Source organism: Callospermophilus lateralis, unplaced genomic scaffold (genome assembly GCF_048772815.1).
Source record: "Callospermophilus lateralis isolate mCalLat2 unplaced genomic scaffold, mCalLat2.hap1 Scaffold_66, whole genome shotgun sequence".
In the NCBI taxonomy this organism is placed as follows: Eukaryota; Metazoa; Chordata; class Mammalia; order Rodentia; family Sciuridae; genus Callospermophilus; species Callospermophilus lateralis.
Window position 1 is genome coordinate 350817 of NW_027514882.1, and position 19181 is coordinate 369997.

A 19181-nucleotide genomic window follows, 5' to 3' on the forward strand; every position below is an offset into this window, starting at 1 on the left:
AAAAATAAACTATATTGTTTCTTACAAAACGGAACTGCCTTTCTGCTCACTTGGGTCCTGTGTGTTTTGTGTTGGTGTACTGGTTGCCACGTGCCCAGCAGCGGAGAATCCATGTGTTAGAGTTGGTCACTGGGGCGACTTGGGAAAGTCTCAAGAGTGCCTTCTCGGATGAAGCCTGTTCCTTGCTACGGAGGAGTCGTTACTCAGGAAGTTCATCCTGTACTGTCTCAGCCCCAAAGTCCTGGTTATGAGCAGAAGAGCAACCCTAGTCCCCTTGCTGACCTTGACCTCTCGGGCGGTTGATCATCCTATTTATTAGGAGTTTTTGGTGACAGTTTAATGGTATAAAATAATTAAGAAGGCAAAGATATGTTCAGCCATTTGAACAAGCTGAGAGGTGTCCCTGCCTCCTGCCAAGATAAAACGGTACTACACCTGCAGATCCTGGGTTCTCAGCCCGTGGATTTCTGTGTCCATCCTCCTGACCCCCGTCCCCACCGTCGGCTTCCTGTCACCCCTGCTGGCCCTGCAGTCTGCACACTGGACGTGCCTGCAGCATCTCAGGGTCTCTGAGGGCCTCTGTGTCGTGTTTCTGGGCAGTTGACTTTATTCTGGCCTGCGCATTTCTTTGGTCATAGGATTTTTATCCCGATGAGTGGGTGTCTGTGTGCATGTTTGTTTCTAGGTGAGGGAATCTAAGCAAGGAGCAGCAGGTGCAGCATCATTTGCTGACAAACTCGTACAATTGGGCTCTGCTGGCGTTTCACGGTCTGAGTTTGGTCTGTGAATGTTGCTCTTTCCGACAAGTGCATTTAAGAGCCATTTTCTCTCACCTTCAGCAGTTTTCCAGCCTGAGCAACACAAGAGCCCCAGACAGCAAACATGTGGAGGTAAGTGTCAGAGCGCCTACTCTCCCAGTCACCTCCATGTGTTGTCCTGCTGATTTTTGAGGGGCCCTATGAAGGAGGTGGTTATGATTTCTTCTGCACTTGAGAAAATTGAGCTTAGGAGTTTAAGAAACCCAACTCAATCAGATCTATTCTGTTGGTATTGGGTGGTGTGACTTTTTATGTTCTAGAGAAATTAGGATAGTAAGAGGTTTTCATTTTGCAAATTCAGCTATCTCGCTAGGTTTCTTGCTAGGTTTCTTTCTTAGAGGACAGGGTAACAGCCAAGCATGTGGAGCATGAGATGAGAGCCTTGAGGAAGGCTGGGGACTGGCATTTGTCCATGGGCTCGTTTCTTAGCTGCGCTCCTTGCACATAACCATGGAATAGTGTCACAGTCACTGGTGGTGTGTTGTCCCCTTGCTCCTGCCAGGCAGTGGGGAGCCAAGTCAGGAAAGGGTTGCAGAGCAGGTACCACCTTGGAGGGCAGGCAAGAGGTGGGCGGCCTCTGAGGAGGCAGTTACAGTTGGCTCAGGGAGTGCTGCCCCCTTCTGGAGAATTGCTGCAGTACAAATCAACTTTCCCATTTCCAACTAGTTGAGACTTTTAAACACGTCAAATCTTTCATTTATTTACTCTATCAACATATGCCAACATTTCATCATGATGTGTCTGATAAGCCAAGTTTATTTGGAGCTATTACAACTTTTTCTACTTATTATGAAATAAAATCAAATTTTGAGAGACTTCATGTGATTGCATAGGGAACTAATGATGCAAGATTTTTTTTTTTACAAAAAATCAATAAGTGATAAAAATTTCTCATCCATATACAATCCTGTGAAGGCTCAGCCAGTCTTCTCTTACCCGTTCTCCCTGAGTTTGGGATTGGATGGAGGAAATGCAGTCAGTCATGGCCTGCTGCTTCAACTCAGGAGTAAGTGGTGGGGCATGGGTCATGACATTATTTCTTAAGAGCATTTTTACTAACACAATCTAAAATAAAGTAATTCTGCAGTTGTAAATGAACACATACTGTAGTGATCTTATGAAGGATGTGGCATGAGAAAATAAAATTCATTCATTTTGTGGTGCTGGGGATCAAATCCAAGGCCCCACACTTGCTAGGCAAGCTCTCTGCTACATTCTCGACCCCCAATAAAATTTAAGTCACTCTTCAAAAAATTGATCCAACCTCTTTCCCAGTTTTCCTACTCTCTCACAACTTCTCAATATTGTGATTGCTGTTCAGCTGCATCACTGGGGCTGTTAGACCCCAACTGGTTTAATGACCTGCTGTCACTGTTTGGAATTCTTAACTTCTTGATATTGTGCCGTACATTTCCATTTTTTGGTACTGGGATTGGAAGAGCACTCTACTACTGACCAACGGCTCCAGCCCTTTTATTTTGAGATGGGGTCTTGCTAAGTTGCTAAAGCTAGCCTCAAACTTGTGCTTCTCCTGCCTCAGTCTCCTAGGTAGCTGGGGTCACAGGTGGGCACCACGTGCCTGGCACTGCATTTATTCTTACTTTCTGCTTAACCAGCAGCTGGGAGCACCCCAGGTAGACAGTCGTGTTCCAATTAAACTGTACCCCTTTGTCGTTTCCTTTTCTTTCTCTGAGCACTTTCAAAGTCGTGAAAGGAGAAGGAAATCGTCTTTAATCTAAGGACACATGTATTCAACAAAACTGGTAGAGGAGCCACTGTATGTAAGAACTGGGCTAAGGCTGGGATGAAACAGTCGATGTTTGATCAACCACTAACAGACAGGTCCCCACTGGTGTGAAAGTGCTGACCCTGGTCCAGCAGGCCAACAGGCCGTCTCCATAGAGCCTCAAGCCAAGGGGATGTTGTGTGACTCTTGAAGGAGGGAGTTTCCTGTTGGTGAAGGAAAGGGAAACAGCAGGGTGGTCTCTTTAAGGGGGCAGAGTACACCATGAGCCCAGAGGAAGGGGCGGTCCTGAAACCCTAGAGCGGCCCACTTCAAGGTTCTGAGCAAGAAGGCTTAGGGTGTCACTTAGTGGTAGCGGTCGGGCTTAGCATGTGTGAGGCCCCGAGTTTGATCCCTGAACCACAAAATTTGTAAATCAGTTTTAAGCAACGGAATGAAGTGATCCGATTTTTTTTTTAGTTGTAGTTGGACACAGCACCTTTATTTTATTTATTTTTATGTGGTGCTGAGGATCAAACCCAGGGCCTTGCACATGCTAGGCAAGCGCTCTACCATAGAGCTGAAGCCCCAGCTCAATCAGATTATTTTTCATAAAATTTACAAACTGGAATGTGTGGAAGACAGCTGGGGGCTGGGGGAGGGAACCACAGGAAGATCACTAGTAAAACTTGCTTATTTTACAAAATCCTTAAACTCAAGACTCATCCCTTTTGCTTTAAAAAAAGAAAAATGAAAAAACATCAAATTGCATCACATTTCCCATACTGTTTAGACAATTTGAATCTTAATGCCACTTTCTGTTCTCTAGCTCAGATCTGTAATTTTTTTGGAAGTCACAAACTCTTACAATTAAGAAAAATCATATAATCTTAATTTGGCGGTTAAATTTTTAATAACACATGTAAAGCAAATAGTCTAAAAAGCACAAAAACCATTTTATGGCCAAACATTTCATGGAGGGAGTTAAATAATAATGTTTAAAGTAAAGTATATTATGAGGATTGTAATAAACTTTGTCTCCCCCTCCCTCTCTCCCTCCCTCTCTTGTTTAACCTGGCTTCTTATCTGGGTATGAATCTGTTTTCTGCCTGTAGGTGACCACACTCCAATGTCAGCTCCTGGCTCAGTGCTTAATTGCACTTGGCAACCAACCCTGCTAGAGGAGGAAGGGGAGTGGGCGTGCGATCACACAAAGACGGCAAAGAGAACCTTCACGGGGGTTGTCTCACACATGCTTCCTCACACAAAGTTAAATGATGAATTCATTTATTTCACCAAATTCAAAAGAACTCGGGCTTCCCTTGCAAAATACCCCACTCAGAGTCCAACCAATTTTGAGGGCCCTAGGATTCCAAAGAACTGGTTCAAGAAACCAGTCATAGGAAAGTCAGTCTTTGCTTGCAGCCACAGGTGGGAGGCAGCTGGGCTGGCTTACCTGTGTATTCAGTGTGGTCCTGGGGGGTTGGACTCCTCATACCTTGCAAGAGGTGAAGTCCAAGAATTTAATTTTTTTTTTAACATGGGAAGCAGCCCCCAGCGCACAGCTGTGTGCAGGCTGCCATCTTCCTTTCTCCAGTGGCCAGAGCAGGGTAGAAGGCAAAATGGCTCACAAGTCCCAGTGGTGTCTGGCTCCAATTAATTCATGTTAAAGGTGAGTTTCAGTTTCAAGATTTTATGTATTTGTTTACTATAGAAAAGGTCTTTCTGTAAAATCTTCTGGGACCATGTGTCTACTTCTGACCTTCACCAAGCTTCCAGGGCTTTCATTTCCTCACTTCCCATTTAGGGACTCCGCAGCCACCCTGTGAGGACCTCTCCTGAAGACTCTGCCTGTCCCCAGGAGTCCGTCTGTGACCTGAGAATGTGCTTCACCGGCTCTGGTTTGGCTGCTCAGTTCTCAGTGTCAAGTGTGATCGGGGGCTGGGCCCGGCACCTTCTAGGACGGGGTCATCACCATTACATTCAGTCAAAATGTATTAGTTACAGGGGATGGAGGACTGCTGTGATTTATTTTGTTCTCCAAATTACAAAGTCTCCTAGTCTTTGAGCTATTAAAAAGTTTCATACACACACAGATTTATTTATACAAGTATATATGAGCATTTAATTGAGTAAAATGTGAAAATAATTAAATGACAGTTTTGAAATGTCAACCCACTGCATGGAGTTACACTCCATGTTTGTATAAACATATCAAAATATACTCTACTGTCCTGTAAAACAAGAAATAGCAAATAAGATTTTTGTTTTTTAGAAAGTCAGTGCAGTCAGGGCCTCTGAGGCCGCACGCTGGGCAAACCCTTGGAATGTCAGCCGCCCCGTCTTCCTCAGGACCCTCCTCTACTGCCCACTCCCACATTAAGCCACTAATTCTGAGGATAAGCTGAATGCTCTTATTCTAACAGAAAAAAGAGGCTTCTGACATTTGTAAGAGGGAAGCCTTTCCTTTTGGTGGCCAAGAAGCAGGCCTTCTACCAACAGCATCCCCACTAGCAGGAAGAGAAAGAGCAAACACAGGCCTGTCCGTCAGAGGGCTGGTCCGAGTCCTGGCTCTGGCACGCACTAGCTCAGCTCAGGCAGGGCTGCTGACTCTCAGCCCCAGCTTCTCACCCACCTGACGGTGAGAAGATGACACTCACGTGTAAAGTGTAACATGATGAAGAAAGTGAGAAATACATTCTTCCATCAGCTTCCACACCTCCCACTAAATCTTTTGAACCTTGGAACACAAGGAAAAAGGGAATGCTGAGACACTCAGCATGTGGTGCTCTATATTCTTTGCAACACAGGGTGGAGGCACCGGGTCACCAGCCCGGATCAGAAGCGTAAGGACCTTGGAAGGCCGTAGAGCAGGGGCTCTGTCTCCCAGGCCACGGTGGTGCCAGCAGATGGTGTGAGCAGGCCTGAAGGGCCTCCTTCCCACACACTCGGAGGTCTGACCAAGCATGACTCTGGGCCAGCAGCTGCACAGGCCACTCACCTGTCTTCCCGCTGTAGGACGTACAAGGCCGTGTCCATGGCCCTCTGCTCAACCACCTGGGTGAATCTCTGCAGGGTGGGGCAGCTCGAGAGGCTGTGTACCTGAAAGACCACAGGCAGGACTTCAGATCACAGCTTCTGCCCCCAACCTGGCAGCTGCTCGGCTCCCACCCAGGCTGCAAGGACCTGTCTTCTGGGAAGGGGCTAAATAGCTCAAAACGCCATGGCCCCAGGTCCTTCCAAATCCATGCACTCCTGGTGGGTTGAAGAGCCAGAATTGAAAAGATTTCCTCCATTTCTGATGGCTCCCAACCACTCCACATTTTTTAAAAATTTTATTTAAGTTAAAAAAAGAATAAAACACCAAGGCAAGGGATTCACAAATTTCCACTTGACTTTCATTTTCCCTAAAATGCTTTCTGAAGATCTGCCATACAAATGCTCTACGCGATCTCTCGCCCATGACCTCAGACCACTGCACCTAAGCACAGGTGCGTTTGTGCCTCTGCGGCATGAGGTCATTTTCACAAGAGAAGGAAGGAGGCTCCTACGCTGCCACAGTGTCCAACTTCTGAATCTAGAGAGATATTTCCCATGTGTGATCTTCTTTATGTATTCATTACACAAAAGAGATCCTATGGCTAGATTAGTTTGAGGAAAACAGACTTAAAGATTAACTGGAAAAAAAGATTAGCTGGAGGCCGGACCGCGGTGGTGCACTCCTATAATCCCAGCGGCTCAGGAGGCTGAGACAGGAGGATCGTGAGTTCAAAGCCAGCCTCAGCAATGGGAGGCACTAAGCAACTCAGTGAAACTGTGTTTCTAAATAAAATATAGAAAATAGGGCTGGGGATGTGGCTTAGTTCAATCCCCGGTAATCCCCCCATCCTGAAAAAACAAAAGATGAACCAGAGTTCTTGTGTGTGTGTGTGTGTTGCTAGGGACTGAACCCAGGACAGCAGGGCCTTGTGCATGAGCGGCAAGCACTCTACCAAAGGAGCTCTACCTCCAGCCCCAGAGTTCTTTACTATGGGCTTCTCAGATTTTTAATATGATGATATGCATATACTCTTCAAAAAATGTAGAATAAATAAGGACCCAAAAGTTTTAGATCCTAGCAGATACTGACTGAATGTAAAATTCACATGTAAAAATTGAGCACCCTGGGCTGGGGTTGTGGCTCAGCGCGTCTAGCATGCGCAGGAATGTGGGTTCAATCTTCAGCCCCACATAAAAATAATTAAATAAAATAAATGTGTTATTAAAAAAAATTGAGCACCCCTCCCTACCCACAATCCTCCCTAGTCATCACCCACTCGACCCCTACTCTATCAAACACATACACACACACACCCCAGGTATTCTAAACAAATTTCAAGAAACTGATCTAAAGCTGGATATCTGTACTTCTGACTGATCTAGAGCTGGATGTCCGTACTCCTGACTGATCTAGGGCTGGAAGTCCAAACTCCTAACTGATCTAGTGCTGGATGTCTGTACTCTTAACTGATCTAGAGTCGGATATCTGTACCCCTGAATAATCAAGAGCTGGATGTCTATATTCCTGACTTATCTAGAGCTGGATGTCTATACTCCTAACTGATCTAGGGTTGGATGCCCGTACTCCTGACTGATCTAGGGCTGGACGTCCCGTCTGTACTCCTGACTGATCAAGAGCTGGATGTCCATACTCCTGACTGATCCAGGGTTGGATGTCTATATTCCTGGCTAATCTAGAGCTTGATGTCTATATTCCTGACTGATCTAGAGCTGGATGTCCATACTCCTGACTGATCTAGGGTTGGATGTCTATATTCCTGACTGATCTAGAGCAGGATGTCTGCACTCCTGGCTGATCTAGAGCTTGATGTCTATATTCCTGACTGATCAAGAGCTACATGTCCATACTCCTGACTGATCTAGGGTTGGATGTCTACATTCCTGACTGATCTAGAGCAGGATGTCTGCACTCCTGGCTGATCTAGAGCTTGATGTCTATATTCCTGACTGATCTAGAGCTGGATGTTTGCACTCCTGGCTGACCTAGAGCTGGATGTCTGCACTCCTGGCTGATCTAGAGCAGGATGTCTGCACTCCTGGCTGATCTAGAGCTGGATGTCTATATTCCAGACTGATCTAGAGCTGGATGTCTGCACTCCTACCTGGGTGAGGAGTCCATGACTATTCCCGTCCCCTCCTCATTGCTCCCTCTCCCTCAGCCCCCACATCCACTCCACCCGTAAGCCTCACCACAGTGGCCTACACACCAGAGGGCCTCCACCCACTTCTCCCCACCTAGTTCCAAGTCAGGAGCCTGTTCATCCAAGTGCCTGCCCCATGGTCACCAAACCCCAAGGTTCAGGGAAAACTGTCATCCCACCTGTTAGCAGCCATATTGTCTAAGAGAATGAAGAAGTCCACTTCGATGCTACTGTCGAGGCCCATCCCTTCCTTCACCTCTTTCAAATCCTCTGAGATCTGTGGCTGCGAAGTAGCAGCCTCCTTCCGGCCTCTGCCAAAGCAATTTTAAAAATATTTTTTACATCATCTTTATGTTGTATAGCAATCAAGAGTTTACTAAATGTGTGTTGCTCAACCTTTTGAGATCTCCTTCAATCCTCACAAATAGCCAGTGGAGCTAGCTGCATTATTCCCATTTTATAGATGAGGAAATTAAGATTCCACGAGGTCAAGTGATTTATAAAAGTTAGCAAGGATCAGGAGTAAAATTAAGGTCAAACTTTCCAAGTCCTACTCTAGATTCCTATCGTGCCCACCACCATGCACAGCCCAGGTCTGTCTGGAGACAGCACTCTCTCTCTCTTCTATGAACACATCTCATATCACTTTGGTGCAGCTCAGAATGGCTGAGGACTAAAAGGGTCATCCGCCCAAACCAACGGACCTGCGTGGCAGCACACCAGCAGGGACAAGGAGGGCAGTCTGTCTTCTTGGGCCAGTACACCTGGATTCGCAGGCTGATGACCGGCTCACTCACTACCTTATCCACCCACTCCAGAGACCGAGTGTAAAGTCCGAATGGGGAAAAGGCCTGTTCACGACTGTACACCACCTCCAGACTCCCTGCACCTCCGCTGTGAGCCTGCGGCCACGAGTAAGAGCTCCTGCACTCCCTCGGCAGTGGCAGCAGGAGGCAGCCACAAGGGTGGGTCTGGGCAAAGCCTCAGGGCAGGCAGGTCTGCCAGCCAAGGTGGGGAGGGGCACCCTCCACTAGGCAGTTACCTGATCCTCTGCCTCAGGTTCTGGCAGCTTTGGTAGTTGGGGTACAACACTTCTGAGTCTGCCTCAACAGTGTGGATGACGACAGGTCCTGGGAGGAATGGGGTGCACAGGCAGGAAGAGGCTTCACTGGGTTCTTCCCCAAGCCCCACTTCCTCCTCCTCCTCTTTGTCCACCACAGAGATGGAGCACAAGGTCTCCTTAAGGAGAGCAAAGGCCCCAGCACACACCGGCCCTGCTGAGTGTTCCCACGGCCCGAGCATTGCGCAAAGCAGGCAGCAGCCTTGTTCTGCCCAGCACATGCCCTCCTACGGGGCCATGAACAGACCAGAGGGGAATGGACCGCCCCCACCCTGTCCCACCTCAGGCATTCTGAGGAACACCCTTCAAGGTCTAGAGTTGAGTGAAGGTCTGAGTGAAGCATTCTCCTTGATTTTCTTATCCCACACTCCCCTGTCTCATCCCCAACACTCCTTGCCTTCAAGCCCTGCCAGCAACTAAGCATCCTAATGAAGAATGGGCTATCCCTAATTTGATCAGAACTAGGTTATTTTCTTCCCAAAGTTCAATCTCATAGGCCAATATGGCAACTTATCACATAACAATCTGAGAAAGGTGGCCACAAAGCCATAAATCTCCTCAGGCTGGAGTCCTGCACAAAATAAAAAAGCCAGCCTTCTAGAAGAATTGCTAGGAACCAAAGATCAGACCACAGTGTTCCTATACCTAGCTGCTGCTCAGAGATCACTAGCTCTTTTTTCCCTCTGGCAATGCCTGGAGGTATCCTAACACCCTGCCAGAAGCAGCAGAGTCCTGTGGCGGCTCTTTTTTTTCCCATAGCCCAGGCCCAAGGGCAAAAGGAACATCTCCCATCAGCAGCAATCTGGAATTCACTGCGGTCAGTCCACATGGCAAGTAGGTGAGCCCGAGTCCCAAGGAGCTCTTTATTCTCCGATTACCGATGACCGGAACCCCAGGTTTTTAAAAGCAGCCATGGTAGCTTTACTAGAACATGAGAATCCAAACACACTTCGTTGGTCTCCACAGAAGGAAACCCCACTGAAGGCCTGTCAGTTAGGTCTTGAGTCCGTAACTAACCCACAGGGCTGCCTTGGGAAGCCACTTTCTTTCTCTAGGGCTCATGTGCAATCCCAGGGGTGGAACCCTATCAGTGATCTCGGGAACCTCGCCCACCACTATGTCCAACAGTAAAAGTGCTGATACCTGCAAGGTGGTGGTTCAAAGCCAGAGTCTATCTGCATGTCCCATGCCCCCTCCTTTCCTATAGTCCCTTGACCTCTGAAGAATCCTGGGCTTCTGCATGTACAAAAACTCAAAAAATGATCTACATGCACATATCCCTGGATAAGTAGTTGAACCTATAGGTGACAGCATGGTTTTCGATACCAGACTGTTTGAATTCCACCATTTACCATTTAGTGTGCCTGGGCAGGTCATTTAGCCCCTCTTAGTTCTCTTATTTGTAAAATGGAAAATGGTACCTTCCTCATAGGGTTATAAAAAGACTTAAACAATATATGCGAAGTCCTTAGAATACCGTTTGGTATATACCAAGTCTTTAGTGCTGGGATTTTAAAAACTGATAATAATCTAGTATAACACGGATGGCACGACAGAGTATTATACCATAAGGAGTCTGCTGCTGTATTGGCACCTTAGAACTACAGTTTACAGTAAAAAGACACTCTAAATAGATACTCAAATATGAACTGAGCCAAGGACTGGCCAAATGGGGCCATCCAGCAGTCTCTAGCTTCCTCCCAGCCTGCGTCTCCACAGTTCTCACGGAGCCCCCTGGGGCTTCTCGAAGATTTCCTTCCTAAAGCAAAACCCAGTGTCGCACCACTTCCATTCATGGTGGCACCTTCTGAGGTTCTTTGGCTCATTCAACTCCCTTGATGCTGGGGAGAGCACAGAAGTAGCTCTAACAGGAGTCAAACTGAAGTCCCCATCTCTCTGAGTCCCATGCATACAACCTCTACCCAGGAAGCCACACAAGAGACATGTAAGGACCCACAGAATTCCCTGCTGGAACCCTGGGGCATCCCCAATTTGTGACCTGCCTGAAGAGAAGGGGTCACCTAAAGAAATCTTTCCTCCTTTGTCATGCCTCTGGTGTTTCCAGGAAGAGGAAATTTGCCCTTCTGAAGCTGAGCAAGTGAGGACTTCAGATCAGGACCTGTGGGTGATTCTTAAGCTCAGGGCTCTCCAGGAGGGAGGGAGAGCTGCTCTGTTTGCTTTCTGTTGGCGATACACGTCTGTGCTTAGCAGCCAACTGCAGCAAGAAACCAGCCGCAGCACCCAACCCAGCTAGGGATAAGGCAGGCTCCTCTGGCCTGAAGTTCCTATTCTGTTACACATTTTTAAAAGTTCAATGAATGTTTTGTTTCTATTTGAGATACTGCTAAAGAAGCTAAAGAAAAGAACAATAACCTTTGCCTTATGGCACCCTTTACTATTTTAATTCTGATGAGGTAATGATGCTCTGCAGACGCTCTGCAGACCAGGGATTCAAGTAAGTCTGAATCAATAACAAATGATAAAATGCAGCCACCTTTTCTGGGGGGGTGGGGGGTCAGGGGTACTCGACTACTGAGCCACCACCCAGCCCTACTCTGTATTTCGTTTAGAGACAGGTCTCACTGGGTTGCTTAGGGCTTTGCTAAATTGCTAAGGCTGGCTTTGAACTTGTGATCCTCCTGCTTCAACCCCCCTCCCCCAGATACTGGGATTACAGGACTGTGCCACCGTGCCCAGCCAAAAATGCAGCCTCCTTTGATGGCCAAGGACCCTAGATATATGGGATCCATGAGGGGAAAAAATGCAGTCCTTGGGAGTAAAAAGTTGGGGAATTTCTGACCATACACAGGTTTATCGTCAAAACTCAACTAGGAAACGCAGCTAATGCTTGGGTCCTACTGTGAATCAGCACTCTTCTGCCCTCCTCTCCCTTAGCAGGTCACTACTGTCCCCGGGATGCAGCCAGCACGGCCCTGGGCAGCCTGTGCAGATGCCTGGGAGGAGAGGCCAGAGCAGGAGGCACACTGGAGCCACTCCTGACAGGTCAGGCTGAAGCTGTAGCACACGGCAGGCAGCAAGGACCCTGAGGACAGGCACACCCGAGGCCACATGTGCAGAAGAGAGATGGGGAAACGGACACAGAGAGGGACTCTGGGAGGCCGCTCCTCAAGGGCCAGGGGCTGGCTTGTAGATCCCACAGACAGACCTTCTTTCTGATGTTGGAAAAGCCCAGCCAGCAAACATCGAGTGGACTCCAGATTCCAATGCATTTTGGTGGAGCGAACACTGGAAAAAACAGAAAGGCAGAGATGCGCGGGAAGGAAGGCTGAGTCATACACTGCACCACGAGCAGCTGCAGTCTCCGGACACCTAGGGCCCTGAGCTCAGGAAGATGCTTCGCTGCTGCTCGGTGGGATGGCTGCCCCCAGAGGACGCACAGGCCAATGAACGCGACCTCCAGTCACTACTGCTCTCAGGACCACTGCATCAGACAACTCTCCCCCAAACCTCTCTGGGAGAAGACAGGAGCCCCTGGGGTGTCTGACCCCTCACACTCAAGACCTCACTCAGTGCCACATCTCCTCTTCTAATGACTCACAAGACCTCCTGCGGGTGGAAAGTCGGCGAAAGGAAGGGGACGTCTTTGACATAGTTAGTCTTCTTCAGCCTCTCCCCCAGGGCAAACATCTGCTGCATGCCCACCGTGGTCAGCTTCCCAGCCAGCATGCCCCCCTGAGGTGGGGAAGAAAGAGAATCAGACACCTGCCAGCTGATCTCACCCAGAGACCCACTGAAACTTGCAGTGGCCCAGAGCAGGACGCATGCTCACCTTCAAGGTAGTCCTGCTGTACTGAGAGTCATAAGGAGAATGTGGTTTCGGGCCACCAGCTCGGTGACTGTGTGATCACACTGAGTTTGGGGTGGGACTTCTAATAGCTGGGGGTTCCACTCTACCTGTTGTGATCATAAAAAACAAGATTTTTTTTTAAAAAGTTTCTTGAAACTCACAGCATTAACATCTGGTGGTCGCATGGAACATTAGGCAGAATCACTCGGACATTAGGCTAAAGATCTTCCCGTGGGAGGAAAAGGGAGAAACGACCGATTTAGGATTCCAGGTGTTCTTGGCCCAGGTCCTATGAGTGCTGCACTAATACTGTCAGGAGCTACTCTGGCCCTGAGCCCAGGCTGAAGGGGAGAGATGGCCAGTGCTGGCGGCAGGTGCTTGGCATGCATGAGCATGGCCTTAGTGACCATGCCTGGGAAATCTCCAGGGAACCTGGACCCCCACGTAGCACACCACACATGCTGTGTCCCTTGTTATCAGTTCCTGCTATCCAATTTCTGAAATAAACAGCTGCCACCAGGAAGCCTTGGCTGCTCCCCACCTCCCTTTATTCCCTGCAGTCTGGCACTTGCTCCCGCTGTCCTGCAATGGCTCCCAGACATCCCAAGTGGCCACAATCCCCAGCTCCAGCTGTCGGTGACTCTCGCAGCCAGGAGTGCACCTCCACACAACCTCGCAACCTCAGCTGTCCTTTCCAGTGCAACCACACCCTCCCAGGCCCAGGACTCCAACTTGTGACTCCCTGCCACACACCATCCCTGCAGCCCTGCTGGCCATTACAGTCACTCTGAATGCTCCTGCTGTGACCGCACATCAAAGTAGACCTTACTACCTCCTCCTTCCTTTTTCACAGTTGATCATCGCTCCTTCTCCTCAGTTCTGAGCCTGGCTTGCATAGCATGGCCCAACCTCTTCTCAGCACCCCCTCAGGACTTCTCCCCTGCCCTGCACACTACCTCTCCAGCCCCACAACTGTTTCCTTCAGCGCCATCTTCATACCTCCTAGTTTTTCAATGTATGTTCCTAGAATTTTCTTTCCTGTCATCTGAGAAGACTCCTTCATTCCGTAAGACTCAACAAGCCTGACCATGGCTCTGAACTTCTATAGCAATACTGGTGGCTCTCTCTGGTAACCTTTACATACTGTTCTAGGAGAGTTCCTTTACTGGTCTGTCCTGTTCAGTAGATTCAGCTTCCTGAGAACAGAGACTCGGTCATTTATTGACCTTTGTATTCTGAAATCCTAAGAAGGGCGTAGCACACCATACATGCAATTAATAACTCTGACCATCTGCCAGATCCTGTGGAAGATATCAAGCTTGAGATAATTTGGCCCTGCCTTTCCCTGATTTTCAGATTAATAGAGGAAGCAAACTCTGAATCTAAATGACATAATAAAAGGGAATATGTGCTATAAGAAACCAGATGAAGTCCATTGTAGTTCAAGGTAAAACAGACATTCTCTTCTGCTTGAGGATTCAGGGAATATTTCACAGAACGGATCATATGTGAAATGAACAGAATTTAGACAAGCAACAACTGGGACTTGGGAGTTCGAAGCAGGTAAGAAGAAATGGTGGCATTCAGGATTCCAAAAACTGCTAGAAAATTGGAGCAAAGTAGAGATACTAAAGAATGTGTATACAAAGAAGTAGTCTAGTTTGTCTCAAACTGGGAATGGTTTTCAAGCCTTTTAATTAGCAAATGCCAAGAAAAGCTGAATATTCAATTTGTACATGTAAATGCAAAAACTGGAGTTTCTCCAGCTGCAGTAGGAATAAGAACCCAGAGCCCCAGGCAGCCAGCCCGTGGCCCACAGCTCCAGAGTAGTTCAAAAGTCATGGGTATAATACTATTGGACTGGGAAGACCAATGCAGGAAAGTCAAGTTTATGATGTCTGCCATAGTCTACATGAGTACTGTTGGTCACCTCTTCACTGCTATGACCAAAAGGCCTAAAGAGAACAATCTAGAGAAGGAAAGGTCTATGTGGGACTCACAGGTGCAGAGGTTCAGTCCATGATCGGTTGGCTCCATTCCTCTGGCCAAGGTGAGGCAGACCAGGGTGGTGGAAGGGTGTGGTGGAGCAAAGCTGCTCAATGCTGACAGCCAAGAAGCAGAGAAGACAAGGCACCAGAGACAGAATGCAAACCCCAAAGCATGCTGCTAGTGACCTACTGCCTCACCTGCCAGTCAGCACCCAGCACAGCAGCCCCCACCCCAAATCGCCAATCCATGCAACGGACTGATCCACTGATCATGTCACCATGCTCATAATACAATCATTTTACCTCTGAATATTCCTGCCTTGTCTCACCCATGAGATTTCAGGAGATACCTCAGTCCAAACAATAAAAGGATCCAAGATTTCACCTAAGGCAGCAAGAACAGAGAAAGTAAATGTGAGACATCTGAATTAGTAGGTAAAAGTTTTATTTTGTGGCTGGGTTGGCAGTAACTAAGGAAAAAGAAAGGAAAACTACTACTTTGATTTTGAGCCTGTGTACCTAATGTGGAAAGGGTAGAGGAGGTACTCCCTGACTAACACTAAGACAGAAGAAAGCGGGGAAACTGCATTCACTTTTGGTCACTTAAAAGTTTGAGTGAAGTCCTCTGTGCTCCCAGTACTCTTGGCATAACCCCGTCATTGAAATGTTCTGTCTCTCTCCATCACTACACTGAAAACTGACATGAAATCACCCTTCTCCAGGTCAGAGACCTAAGTCCACAGGGCCATTCAGCTTCACTGAGAAGGCTCTCTGCTTAGCCGCCTTTGTGGTTCCCAAGAGACAAGTCCTGCAGTGCAGGTCACACCAAGTCTAGAGCCCACATTTTCAGAGGATCAACATGGTTTCATATATGGTGTCCATCCCACATACACACTCTCATCCTTTTTCCTCTTCTTAACTTAATGATAAAGACTGACTTGATAAATCTCCTTGTATTTGTACCCCATTTCCAAAAAGAAACAGACGACAGCAATATCTAAAATCTGGTAAGACAACCAAGTCAAAGTAGGTAAGAGACAAAACCAAATAAGCATAGGGGCAAAAACAGATGCAGTAATAAGGTTACCAAAAATGCATCTATCAAAAATCCATACACCTATCATAGGTGGACCACAAGTTTGGCACCAACTTTCTGGCTTTTATATAAAAGGAGAAATTTGATCAGCTAGACAAGTTTAAAGATAAAAGCAAGCAAACTGTTCAGGAGAAGTACACCATATCTAATGCTAACAGACAAATTCCTCCCAAGGGTCCTCATAAAGAGGAGAGAGTAATATAATGAACATCTTTTCAGTAGTCACAGCAATGAGTTCTGTGGGGTTGTTTCTCCCAATTCCCTCAACACAGAAAGAGAACATCTCACCAAAGCACATTTCAGTGAAGCCAATTCTATACTGGGAGGATATGCTAAATTCCAAGTAAGAGAAAAAAATTTGCAAACAAAAAACTTCCAGGTGTAGATTTTTAAATAAAACCATAATTTTAAACCTGGGTTATACACTGGCATCAGCAGGACATTTTCTAAAAAGTTACTGATGCCTGAGCCCTATTCTGAACCTCCCTGGGGGGCAGGCCCTTTACTTCTTAATGATGAAGAGTCCAGACAATTCTAAAGTTTCACCAGAGAAGATCTTACAATGTCTGGGCACTTGGGCCAATTAAACCAGGATTCTGGGAGGAAGACCCAGGCATCAGTATTTTTAAAATATCCCCACTTGAGTTCAATATCCTACTAAGGTAAAGAACCATCACTATAGAAAGATGGATGTACTGGCCTGGCACATTCTTCAGGTGCTGCATAAAACCCAAAATACCTTAACAATGAACCTAGGGGAGGGTGAACTGTCTTTAATGAAAACAGAAGAACCTGCCTGGTGGTCATCCTGCCACTGTCTGCAGGGGAACTAGGGAAACCTAAAATGAGAGTCAAATCTATTCTTTTGAAAGTATACTAGGATCTACTGTAATGATCAGGAAAACAGCTAATTATGTTCCATAATTTTATTTCCAAGGCACATACTTTTATCAAGATAGGCTAAACAAATAGTTATTTAAGCCCTAAAAAAACCACTCATATTTTAAACAAGACTACTTTCTAAGGATTTGTAAAATAACTGAAATGACCTGTCACATGTGTTTATCTATAAACCAATGAGAAATCAGTAAACATGTACCAAAAGAAATTTTAGTTTTTGAATGGCTGCTACATGGTCCCACCTGAATATAATTAATATCAGAACTAGGAAGATAGAAAATCCCAATCACCTGTCTATTAAATGGGGTATTGAAAAGAAAACCTGGGCAAGGCCTTCCAGAAGCAAGATATAGAGGGCTGACGACATTCACTTGTGGACATTCACTGATGACATTCACTTGAAAGAGGATGGTTTCCACCCCTGGCTTTTATGCACATATTTTATTCTAGATTACCAAACAGTTTTAAAGCATCTACCTACAGTCTGCAGGTATGATCTGGTAGGAGAGGTACTGTGTCTTCTCTTATTGCAAAACGAGGCCATGGACTATGATGTTCTGCATTTTGTAGTTAGAGATGATGGATGAAGCTGGTGTGCTAAGCAATAAGGACCCCCTCTTCCAGAAAGGCATAAGACACCCATCACACACCCACTGGCTCAGGAGAAATCTCTAAAAGAAACTAAATCTTTTTACAGGGCTTCAGGGAATACATGCACTGTACATTCGAGGCCCAGGTCTAGACAGTCAAGCTTTATTCTTTGCTACCACTGATAACCTGTCTTTAACATGAAAAAAAAAGTGTGTGTGTGTGCATTCCTATCAATTACTTCCCAGCCCTCTGTAACAAGAATAAATGGGGAAAAGTGGGGGTAGAGGTTGCCCAAGAGATGGGTCATGTGTTTACAAAATGATAAGGAAATGATAAGGCCTGCTTTGAAAACTGGGTTTTAGTGTATAGTGTGAAGAGTCCAACTCTCTCGGTTTTCTCTAGAAAGCAACTATGACCAGGAAGATGGACAACCTATTGATTTGTTCCAACTTCAACCTAAGCGTCCCACACTAGGCATTCCACAATTACTTGTGGGACTTGGGGACCTGCGTACAGAGAGGCTAACCACAAAAAAACATGGAATTATTTGTGCTCTAAGGCTATTTAGTCATCCTTAACCCTGCAGAGTTGAAAGCATCATACCCACAAACCGACCACAAGCCCTTCCACTAACTATAGGTCTAGAAGCCTGAAACGCAGACAGCCAGGACACAGCGACTGTCACCACGTCTTCCTGAGACTTCTAACCGCCTCCAGCTAACCCTGAAGAGGGAGTCCTGGAACCTATCCCAAGGCAGCCCGAGGTCCCCTTAGGCAGGTCCCTGACACAGCGCGAAGGTCCCCGACAGCACCAAGGCGGCCGTCCCCGGCTCGCGACACGCCACTTTTCGGCCCTGGCGCGCCGCTAACCACTGGCCAAAGGGCCCCCAGGCGAGTCCCGGGCTCCTCCGGAGGAGCAGCGGCGCCACAGCTGGGGGCGACCCTGGAGGTCTGGGGCATGCACGGCCGGAAGGGCCCGTCGGGGAGCCAGGGAGCTGCGGAGCCGGGGAGCGGGGAGCCGGGGAGCCGGGGAGAGGGGGAGCGGGAAGCCAGGGAGCCAGGGAGCCGGGGAGAGGGGGAGCGGGAAGCCGGGGAGCCAGGGAGCCGGGGAGAGGGGGAGCGGGGAGCCGGGGAGCCGGGGAGCCGGGGAGAGGGGGAGCGGGGAGCCAGGGAGCCAGGGAGCCAGGGAGCCGGGGAGCGGGAAGCCGGGGAGCGGAAAGCCAGGGAGCTGGAAGCCGGGGGAGCCAGGGGAGCCAGGGGAGCCGGGGGAACCGGGGGAGCCGGGGGAGCCGGAAGCCGGGGAGCTGGAAGCCGGGGAGCAGGGGAGCGGGGGAGCGGGGGAGCGGGGAGCCGGGGAGCGGGGTAGCGGGGAACCGGGGAACCCGGGAGCGGGGAGCCAGGGAGCTGCTCACCTGGTCTGCGCAGGGCAGCGGCCACAGCGGGCTCCGCGCGCCATGCGGGAACACCAACTGCACCTGCTTCAGCTCCAGGTGGCCGCGCGCCTCGGGGCGCAGCTCGCCTGGGGCCGCCCGCCGCGCGCGCAGACATCAGGCCAGCGCGGCCAGCGCGCCAGCCGGGGCCCACAGCCGCGCGCCCAGGGCGCGAGCCGCCATGGGGCTCCCCGAGCGCGCGGGGACCGCGGGTGAACACTCCGGCCCACCCGACGGGCCACGCCTCGCCCTTGCCCTCGCCCTCGAGTTCTCAAGCCCGCTTTCCAGTCGGGTCCCTGCGCTCCTGAAGGAACAGGCCCCGGCACGAATGGCGGACACCCCACAGATGGCCGGCTCCACTGGCCACAGCTCCCAGCCCTCTCCCGCCCCGAACCGTCTCTGCCGGCCCCCCAGAGGAGCACGGGAAGTCGAGTCCCCAGGCGCGCTTGGCTGGCGCCCTCAGCCAGCGGGAACTACAACTCCCACAAGGCCGTGCGCCCGGGACT

At 48.6% G+C, this 19181-nt stretch overlaps 1 pseudogene; it reads right to left on the bottom strand.

Annotated features, from left to right (window-relative positions):
- Window positions 1-681: 681 nt before the first annotated feature.
- On the bottom strand, window positions 682-18858 carry LOC143390053 (lysophosphatidic acid phosphatase type 6-like; annotated as a pseudogene).
- Window positions 18859-19181: the final 323 nt, after the last annotated feature.